Source organism: Octopus bimaculoides, chromosome 4 (assembly GCF_001194135.2).
Source record: "Octopus bimaculoides isolate UCB-OBI-ISO-001 chromosome 4, ASM119413v2, whole genome shotgun sequence".
Lineage (NCBI taxonomy): Eukaryota > Metazoa > Mollusca > Cephalopoda > Octopoda > Octopodidae > Octopus > Octopus bimaculoides.
In genome coordinates, this window is record NC_068984.1 from 104,154,305 (window position 1) to 104,164,771 (window position 10,467).

A 10,467-nucleotide genomic window follows, 5' to 3' on the forward strand; every position below is an offset into this window, starting at 1 on the left:
TATATATATATGTATATATATATGTATATATATATATATATGTATATATATATATATATGTATATATATATGTATATATATATATATATATATATAATGGACTTCTTTCATTTCCATCTAAATCCAAAGGCTTTTGGTTGGCCTGGGTATAGAAGTCTTTTGGTCAAAGTGCTATGTGGTGACACAAAACCATGTGGTTGGGAAGCAAAACTTTTTAAGCACACAGCCAGGCTTGTGCATATAATTGATTGTGCCCATGTGTGTAGCTCCAAGTAAGCCAATATATTCATTCATGCATTTTCCATGCTGGCATAGGTTAGATGAATATATTATTGAGGTATTGCTTTAAAAACAGATACTCTTTCTCTCATTGAACTTCCTTTAACCATTTTTCAAGTTAGTGATTTCTTAGACCACATGGCTTCAAATGTGCAAGGTAGCTGATGATTTGTTGACAAGAGAAACAATATCAATACCAGTACATTAAGAGTTTCATAGAAGCAAGCAACATGTAAACAAGCATATATACATAAATACCCACACACAATGTTCTATCAACCAAATCCACTCACAAGGTTTTGGTCAGCCTGGGGCATTAATTGAAAATTCTTGCCTAAGATGCTGAACTCAAAACCATGTGATTGGGAAGTAACATTTTAACCTCATGTGGAGAGTGGGAAGAGGCATACTTAAAAGGATGCTGTTTCTGAAGGGTCATGGGTGAAGGATACTTGCAGAGCTCCAACCAGTCAGCTGACTTGAAGTGCAATAGGATTCAGAAAAGGAGGATGTTCAGTAGTTAGACAATGTAATAGATGCAGACAGGCATAGGGAGTGAGAAAGATCAAGGGTGTGTTGGTCCTCAACATGAGTAGATGATGAAACAAGTTGATGTGAAGAGATGAAAATAGCAAAGGATGTAGGTAAAGTAAATAGTAGTGGTCTACACTTACTGCAGCCATGTTCAAACCTGGGTCTTGTGATAGGCAATACTGTTCCACCAGAAAATCCAGTATAAAATTTCCTGGACCCACCCTCAGTCTAAACAGGGCCATTTTATCAACTTTTGTCATAATACAGACACATGACATTTGTGACTGCTGTAACATTGGTGAATGTTGAAAAACTCCAAGACCAAGCAATATCTTCAACTTATTGTGAAGTTCTAGCAAATTCATCACCTGATGGTTCATGGTCAGATCTCAAACAGACATGCAGAAGTACAAAAAGCAGAGACTCTTTTCTAGCAAAAGCCTTAGACACAGTGATTAGAAATGCATTGTGGAGAATATTGAGAAAGTTGAGGTGCCTACCTAACTTTGTTGATATGTTTGTCAAACTTCAAACTGGTACAAAGGCCTCTTCAACTCAAATGTTTTTGGGCAATGGTGTTAAATAGATATATCTGTACCAACTTAATTCCCTATATACTTTACTGTTGTTATTTCTCATGTATTTAAGTACTGTGAATTGGGCATCTTTGTCTACTATTACTACAGATAAACTTGAATTTCAAAGCTCAACTGAATAGCTTTTATAACTCTTGTTATATGCTGATGATTGTGAAAATTGTGGCTCACTCAGAGTAATGCATTCAGAAAGTAATGAACCTCTTCACTAGTCCCTGTACTGCTTTTGGACTTCTAATACACCTGAAGAAAGCTAAGGTAATTACATTTGCTCCTGATATGACCTATGTAGAACCAAATATATTTGTCCAACAGACTTGACACAGTGGATTGTTTTATGTATCTTAGCAGCTCTGTCTGCATTAAGCTATGCTACTTGTGTCATACCATTCCTGCTCTGCTCATCTGAGACATGGATCCTGTGTCAATGACATCAAAATACTCGAGAGTTTATCGGAAGTGTCTAAGGCATACATCAAACATCAGTAGGAAATTTTTTACACCTATAATGGAATTGAAGGTTTATGATACCTGTAGAGTATCTCCTTCTCCCATTATAATAATTTGTGTAGCTTCAGGGAGCTGGAACGGGTTGCCGATTTGTGACATCCGTGTGAAGCAAGGTGATGAGAATGGCTCTTTAGTACATCACACAATCGATACAATAAATAGAAATAGAACAATGCATATATGTGCCAGAGGGAAATAAGAGACACAACTGGGTAGCATGTTTAAGAGAAGATTTATTGATATGTTAATGTATGTGCATTATATATACAGAATAATAGACAGGCCATCATAAGAACAAGATGTATGCGTGTGTATATAGGCATAGATGTATGCGTGTTAAGAATATATAAGGATGGCGATGGAGAAGAGACAGTGGAAGAATCTATAGCCATCGAAGTGAGGAGTAAGTTCATAGACACAAGAATGATAAATACCAGTTCGTAGTCAATTGTACATGATAGTTGAAAAACTGTATCAAGAAGTTGCGGTGGTGATGCAGAGCCGGTTGTGGTACATGTCATACGTGAAGTTGTGGCTGTAATGCTGCTGCCTGGGTCACTTCGTACAGGAGTTCTCGCAGGTTATATATTCACTATTGATCCATAGTGAAGTAATTCAGTAACAGTGCAGTGTTGTAACCAGGGTGAGTACGTAGAGAAATGTTGACGTTAGGACAAATGGTGGTGACAGAGATGGAGATCGCTGAATGCTGTTGGATGAAGTTGGTGAGTCTCCACGTGGCTGCTGTTGTGTTGTCGCTGGAACTGGCTGTGTCTTGTGTGGTCAGTGGCTAGACCTTAAAAAGTCTGGAACTGAAAGACCTCAAGACAAGGAAAAGTTAGGTTTTTATAAGGAGTTGTAGGCTCAAAGCTGGGTAGAAAACAGGCTGTCACACAAGACCTTATTTGAAGGCTGCGATTGGTTGGGTTGCATATTGGCATGGATAGAGTAAGAGACAAATTGCACCAATACCAACCAATCAGAATAGTGGACACAACAGGGTCCAAAATGTGGCCAAAGGCTAGCTGTTTGTTATCTACCACATTCATATGTATATATAATAGAGAGGAGAGGAATTTCACTCAAGTGTACGCTACAGATAGCCCCTCACCAGTCATTTTGTGGGAGACAAAATAGACGATAAAAGGAAGATATTTCTGTAGCGAAGAAGTGAAATTAGAAAGAACGGTTGGTCATTAAAGTAGAATGAAAGCTGGCACTGAACTATGGAAGGAAATGCATATTCTAAGTCAGGTGAGCCATTTTGTAATGGAATGTTTGTTCATTTGGCTGAGAATGCAAGCAAAGACTGCCATTCTGTAGTTCGGGTGTGGCATCTACAACGATAAAGCTTGCGGCTGCCGAAATCCTTTTTCCGTCAGGTTTACCATTTTATAATGGAAATGAAGGTTGTTTTGTAGTTTCAAAGAGCTGGAACGGGTCGCCGTTTTATAATGGAATTGAAGGCTTGTGATACCTGTGGAGTATCGCCTTCTTCCATTACAATTATTTCTGTAGTCTTAAGGATCTGGAACACAAAGGAGTTTACAAGCTGAGTGCAATCCAATAGTCATTTATTTTTTGTTCTCATTCATGTGGCTCGCTCCCAGTGACCATCTGTATGGCAGCGTGTGGTTCATTATGGCTCTGTTCACGTGAGGTTCATTACCTCTGGAAATAACAGGTGAAGTTAGAGTGGGATAAGAGTCTGCTGTGAGCTGCCAGCTTCACAGTGTTTCTAAGTGTAAGCAAGAAGGAAGAAAGAGAAAGAATATCTTAATTCTCCTGTGTAAATAGTTGTTGCCATGGAGAGTCTCGCTGTCGTCTTGCATGTGGCAAATGGTTGCAGGCAAAATCTCGCTCCTGTCTCAGACATGGTAATGGCTACTGGTGAGATCTCGTACAAAATGGCACTAGTTTCTTGTGCTTCACTACACACCTGACACAGAAGTGCTGGAAAGGCTGGCTGTCTCAGTATGAAAGCTCATCTTACTAAGTATCTTATTTGATGGGTTCGTCATATCTTTGTAGATCATTGCAAAATAAGGTGGGAATGAAGGCTGATTGTCAAAAGGAAATGGTTTCAGGGAGAGAAAGGAATAAAAAGAGGAATTGTTACAAAAAAGAAAAATTATATTCAGGTAATTTCTCAAAAATAGTGAACTTGGCAACATAAAGAAGGTGGAATGGTACTGTGAATTCGGAAATAACAAGAGTCCAGTCGAAAAGAACAAAAGAGATAATAAAGATAAAAAATAAATCACTAGACTGATGAATAAAAGAAGGGCTCACCAAAAGAAGTCTACACATTTCAGAAGTAAATGAAAGAACTGTTTACTTATTCCATAAGTGCTTAGATGGCACTCAGGTGTTGCAGTTAAGGCAGCTGCTTGTGAGATATACTGACGTGTTCTCTGCAGGAGGCCTAGACCTTGGTTGCATAGACCTGGTGGAGCACCATATTGACACTGGAGGTCATCGCTCAATCAAGCAACCAGCTCAGAGGATAGCCCCAGTTCAATGACATGAAAAGGAAGCAGTGATGGAAGAATATCAACACCAGGGAGTAGTAGAAAAATCGAGCAGTCCTTGGTCATCGGCAGTTGTTTTAGTACAGAAGGAAGATGGTACAGTGAGACGTTGTGTGGATTATAGAATGCTGAATGAAGTGACAGTGAAGGGTGCGTATCCCTTGCCAAGAATTAATGACAGACTTGATGCTTTAGCAGGGGCCAAGTGGTTCTCTACTTCGAATATGAAAACCAGATACCAAAAAAGATAGGGAGAAGACTGCATTTTCATATGGATGGGGTTTGTGACAGTTCAATGTAATACCATTTGGCTCATGCAACGCCCCTGCAACATTCAAGCACCTCATGGATCGGGTACTGGAGGGCCTACACTGGCAGGCAGCCTGCATCTATCTTGATGATGCCATTGTATTTGGCAAAACACTCAATCAGGAATTGAAGAGGTTGTCAAAAGTATTTGAGAAGTTTCAAGCTGCACATCTCAAGTTGAGCCTGAAGAAGTGCTGTTTATTCTTGAAAGAAGTGAAATACCTGGGACATGTGGGTGAAGACAGTATCCATACTGATCCAGAGAAGGTAGCAGCTGTGAAGGATTGGCCAGTTCCTACTTGTATAAAGGAATCAAGGAGTTTCCTAGCACTGTGTACCTATTACAGGAGCTTTGTAAAAGACTTTGCAACAGTGGCTGCATTGTTGCACAAGCTGTTGAGAAAGAGCCAAAAATTTGAATGGACTACAGTGACACAGAGTGCTTTTGACAAACTCAAACATGCACTAGTAAGTTCCTCTGTGTTACCATACCTAGACCTGAGCCAGCCATTCATCCTGAACTGTGACACCGATGACCATGGTATTGGTGGAGTACTGGCTCAGAAGAAGGGTTACAAAGAATATGTGGTGGCGTATTACAGTAAGAAGCTTAGTCCACCAGAGCAAAACTACTGTGTGATTCATAAGGAGCTTTTATTGGTAATGAAGAGCATTGACTTTTGCCATCCATAACTGCATGGTTCCAACTTTACCATCAGAACAGATCATGCAGCACTCAAGTGGCAGAAGTCACTGAAGAATCTGGAGGGACAATTAGCATGCTGGCTAGAGAAACCTCCAGCTATATGAAACATCTGCAAGAGAGACTGACAGAGGCACACCAGCAAGTTAGGGAAGCTCTGAAGTTTTCAGGTGAAAGGAGGAAATGTTGGCATGACGCCAGGGTTAGTGAGATCAACTTTAAGGAGGGTGATGAAGTGTGATTTCATAACCCCCAGCAGAAGAGGGGACAGTCGCCAAAGCTGCAGAGTCCATGGGAAGGATCCTATACTGTGATGAATCACCTGTCTGATGTGACGTACCAGATTCAAGAAAGCGAGAGGTCTCATCCTAAAATTGTGCATATGAACTGTCTGTGGAAGTACCATGAGTCTGGACAGTTCAGCTGGGACCCCCTTCAGAGGTTGGACACATCTGTTGACAAAGGTACTGGGGAGGACCAAGGAGAATAAGCGCAAGAGCAAGACAGAGTAAGGAAGAACTATGAGAGGAAGAAGTAAACCAAAAAAAAAAAAATGAGATGCAGTGGGAACAGATTTAAGTGGGGACCTCGGAAGTGGCAAAGGAAAAAAAAAACCCTTTAAACCCAAGGATTATTTTATGTATAATTAATGAATAGTTGTAAATGTTGTGTACTTTTGTCGGGTCAACAAATGTTTAGGGAGGAGGTAATGTTACAAACAAAGAAAATTATAGAAATAATACAACTACTTCAAAGAAAATTATATTCAGATAATTTCTCATTCGTGCAACACAAATTAGAACACCGCTCTCTGCTTTTGCAAGCGAAGATGAAAAAATTATTCTTTGTGGTCATGTGACTGTTTGAAGCGTAGGCAGTATGATTTTGGCATGCTTTTACAGTGTGGGCGAAGTATAAAGAATACTATTTCCCACATGGTAAGTTAGTTCATGCCGGAAGATGATGTGTGATGTGCTGGAAGCCAATGTGAATGGTTTTATGTGGTAGTCAGTGCCATGCAGTCGATGTGGGCGATAGTACCGGGCAATTTTGTATGGAACAGTTGACATAGTATTTAGTGTAGAGTGAATATTTGGTGTAGAGTGTGAAGTTGGTTTTAATGTGAACGGTGGAAAGCCTTGAACTGGCTGTGAAAATAGTGGACTTGGCAATGTCAAAAAGGCAGAATGACACTGTGAATTCAGAAGTAACAAGAGTCCAGTCGAAAAATTTAAAAAAAGAGATGAAAAAGATAGAAAATAAATCATTAGACTGATGAATAAGAGAAGAGCTCACCAAAAGAAGTCTACACATTTCTGAAGTAAATGAGAGAACTCTCAAAAAACACTCTAAAGAACATTTATTCCATAAATGTTATTAGCCTCTTAATTAAAGTTCTTTTATTTTGGTTATACTCAACGGTTTTGTTATTTTCAACTCTTCTGACTTCTGCTTCTTCTGCTCTAAGCAAGTTGGTTTGCTGAGCTTACCTATGTGGTCTTCTGAGCTATTGGACACGGACTGTTGTGTTGTAGGTGGTTTTGATAGGTCACATGCAGCGTAACAATTTGTAGTTTTGCTCTCCTACAATTACATTGGCATAATAGTACCATAGAAGATGTAGGAAGATGAGAGTGGGATGGGCTTGAAAGAATCAAACTGGGTACAGGACACAGCTGTGTCTATAGACATAAACATAATGCTCTTAGGACCAGTTTTCCACAACAGGTCTTCTTGAGCACAGCATATCACCAATCATCTCAGTCTTTTGTCACTTATTCTATGAGTCGACATCTTGAGATCAGTCATCACTACATCATCCCACATCTTCTTGGGTCTCCCTCTTCAACACTTTCTATTCACATTTAATGATCAGGACTTCTTTACACAGCTACCCTCATCTATATATGCATTACATGAACATACCAGCACACTATATCTAATTTCATCACTTATAGTCAATGTCATCATTTCATTTATAATACAATAAACATCGTAACTTGTCAGATTTTTGCCTCTTAAAAGCACAGAATTGGAAGAGCATTCAAACAACATACTTTTTAAAACTTACCATTTATCTTTTACTTGTTTCAGTCAGCGGTACTGGCAACAAACTCATTCGAATGTCTTTTCACGTGCCACTGGCACAAGTGCCAGGAAGGCGACATTGGTAACAATCATGCTCAAATGGTGCTATTTACGTGCCACCTGCACAGAAGCCAGACAGCTGGTGCTCTGGCAACAATCATGCTCGGACGGTGCTCTTAGTGATCTACTGGTACAGGTACCATCACGAGTGATAATAAAATTAAAATAAAATAAAACTGAAGGTGGCTTTTACTAAGCAGTAGATGAAGTGTGTCAATGGATTAAAATAAAATATATAAATAAATTTACAAGGGACTGTCTTTATTGCTATATCTTTTTTTTTCACCCTACATATCTGTTTTGAATTATCTATTACCTTTATGCATTCTGGTTCTTTGGCTCCAAGTGACCTTTATGAACTCCAGTAGCCATTAACTATTAGACTACAGTCTTAGTTTCTTTCCTGTATTTTATGTATATTTCTTATTTACTTTTACTTTTGATATTTAAACACACTCATCTCACATTATACCCTTACCAATTCTCTTACTTTATTTAGTCATTAGATTTTTACTGCTGATGTGTATTTATTAAATCCACTACTAAGAAAATATACTAACTTAGCTGCACTTTCTAGCAAAAACCTAAATGACAATCCTTATCTGCTATCTAGATGCATCAGCTTATCCCCCATTATATTTTTGATATATTAAATATTAAATTATTTATACCCACGCAAATGCTATAAATCTTTCCACATTCCAGTTATATACTTTCCATAACTATACTTTATATTGGATACTGCATGACCTCCTTGGATTAATGTTGCCACTTTGTAGCTTTTACAATTATTATATTATTTTAATCATCCCCAAAAATATTACAATCAATTCTCTATCTATTTCTCAAAGTATACTGACTTGTTATAATCAGTACTCCACATATTACAAATTTAGTTTTGAGAGAATAAATTTAACCATCTTACACATCAACCCCAGTCCTCAGCTAACACTTATTTTACTGACCCCAAAAGAATGGAGGGCAAAGTTGACCTTGGCAGAATTAGAACTTAAAACATAAAGATGAATGAAATGCCGCTAAGCATTTTGCCCGGTATGCTAACAATTCTGCCAACTCATCGCCTTAATAGTAGTAATAATAATCCTTCCCCAGTGTTTCACTGGTACGTAATTTATCAACCCAGAATGGATGAAAGGCAAAGTAGACCTCGGCGGAATTTGAACTCAGAATGTAAAGACGGATGAAATGTAACTAAGCATTTTGCCCAGTGTACTAACGATTCTGCCAGCTCACCGCCTTGGGTGATGATGATGATGATAATGATAATATGCCCTGATGCAGTACCAGCCAGTGGCTCTCATGGCTTCTGATCTTAACTGATTACAAGTGTTATGTACATTGTTTTGTCTTGATATAAAAGATGGGCTACAGCAAATATTCTGCTCAATACCACAGATTTGCTTGTCAGCTGTTTGACCTTAACCAGTTGAGCATGGTTGAAAAACAACATCAAAAAATACCTTAGGAATGAGAACCCAGGTTCGAATTTTCCCCAAGACACCTGATGAAGGCTGGAGGGTATATCAGCCGAAATGTTGTGTTAACAACAAACAAGATGAAGACAAATATCCATCAATTGTAAATAATGTACATAATTCCTCACCTCTTAAATATAGAACTGTACATTAAATTTATTCCTTGAGTTTATGTCTTCATTTTATTGTGGCATATTTAATTCTAATTTCAGTTAAAATTACAGTGTTTCATGCCTTTTCCTAAACCCGATCTGATCAATATCAATCATCCAGATTAAGCTAACCTCTCTTCAATATATAGATAATTTTAACTTCTAAAAATTGATAGCCTGCTATATGATGTTTCATTTGGAGCCCTTAAGTCATTATAATAAACGTAGTCTAACAATTTATGTGGGGTTTAAAGGAGAGCTGAAAATATTCAGAGACAATGTTAAGAATATGATTTTAAAAAAGCACCACTACTACCCCAAAAAGGAAGAAAGAAAATAAAAAGGCTATCAGTAGCAGCTTAGTGACTATCTGTAAATTAGAAGGTAACCAAGCACTACTTTAAAACTTTCAGCTCGTTAAAGCTTCTATTAAATCAAATCTTAAAGAGCATTCTTAGATAAGGAAGGAGTGGGGGACTATCTGACCTTGAATTGAATCCATCAGATCATTTTTGTGTTAAATATATACCATGCTGGTGAGAGAATATGATTACATTGATATATCTATTTTAAAATTGGATATAGAATTACAAGCTACTGAAAATATATTATCTCAGTGTGGTAAATTCGTGTATGTTCAAGTTAAAAGTTTTCAATTCTATCAGATAGGGTTGCAACATGTGAAGTGTTGGAGACTCTGGGATTACATTAAGGAAAGAGAAAAGTGCAGTCCCTTTACTAGATTAGGTTTATGTTGAAGATGTATATATATTTTTTAAATGCTTAGAACTTTTAATAATTTTTTGCCTTAAATAGCCCTAACTTATCAATTAAAAAGAGAAATAGAAAATGATCATTTGTAGATGAATTTCAAATAACAAAAAAAAAAAAACAGATTTAAGTGAAGTAAATAGCATAAAACGACGAAACACCATATTTAATTTACGAGTCCACTATTATTGCCATGGTTACGCAGTTAATCGAAATTTTTAAAATTGTACAATAAACATGTATCATATTTTTTATCCGTCAAAATAATGTGAAAAACAAATAAAGATTGCTTTAAAAGTGAAATCCTTTTAAATTTGGAAGGTCATTTACAACGAGCTCATGAGCACAGTTCATAGCTACGGAATAACAGCCGAAAATATCCGAAGTGCTAAAGCTAGATATTTAAATATTAATTATCATTATGATTATTTACATTAA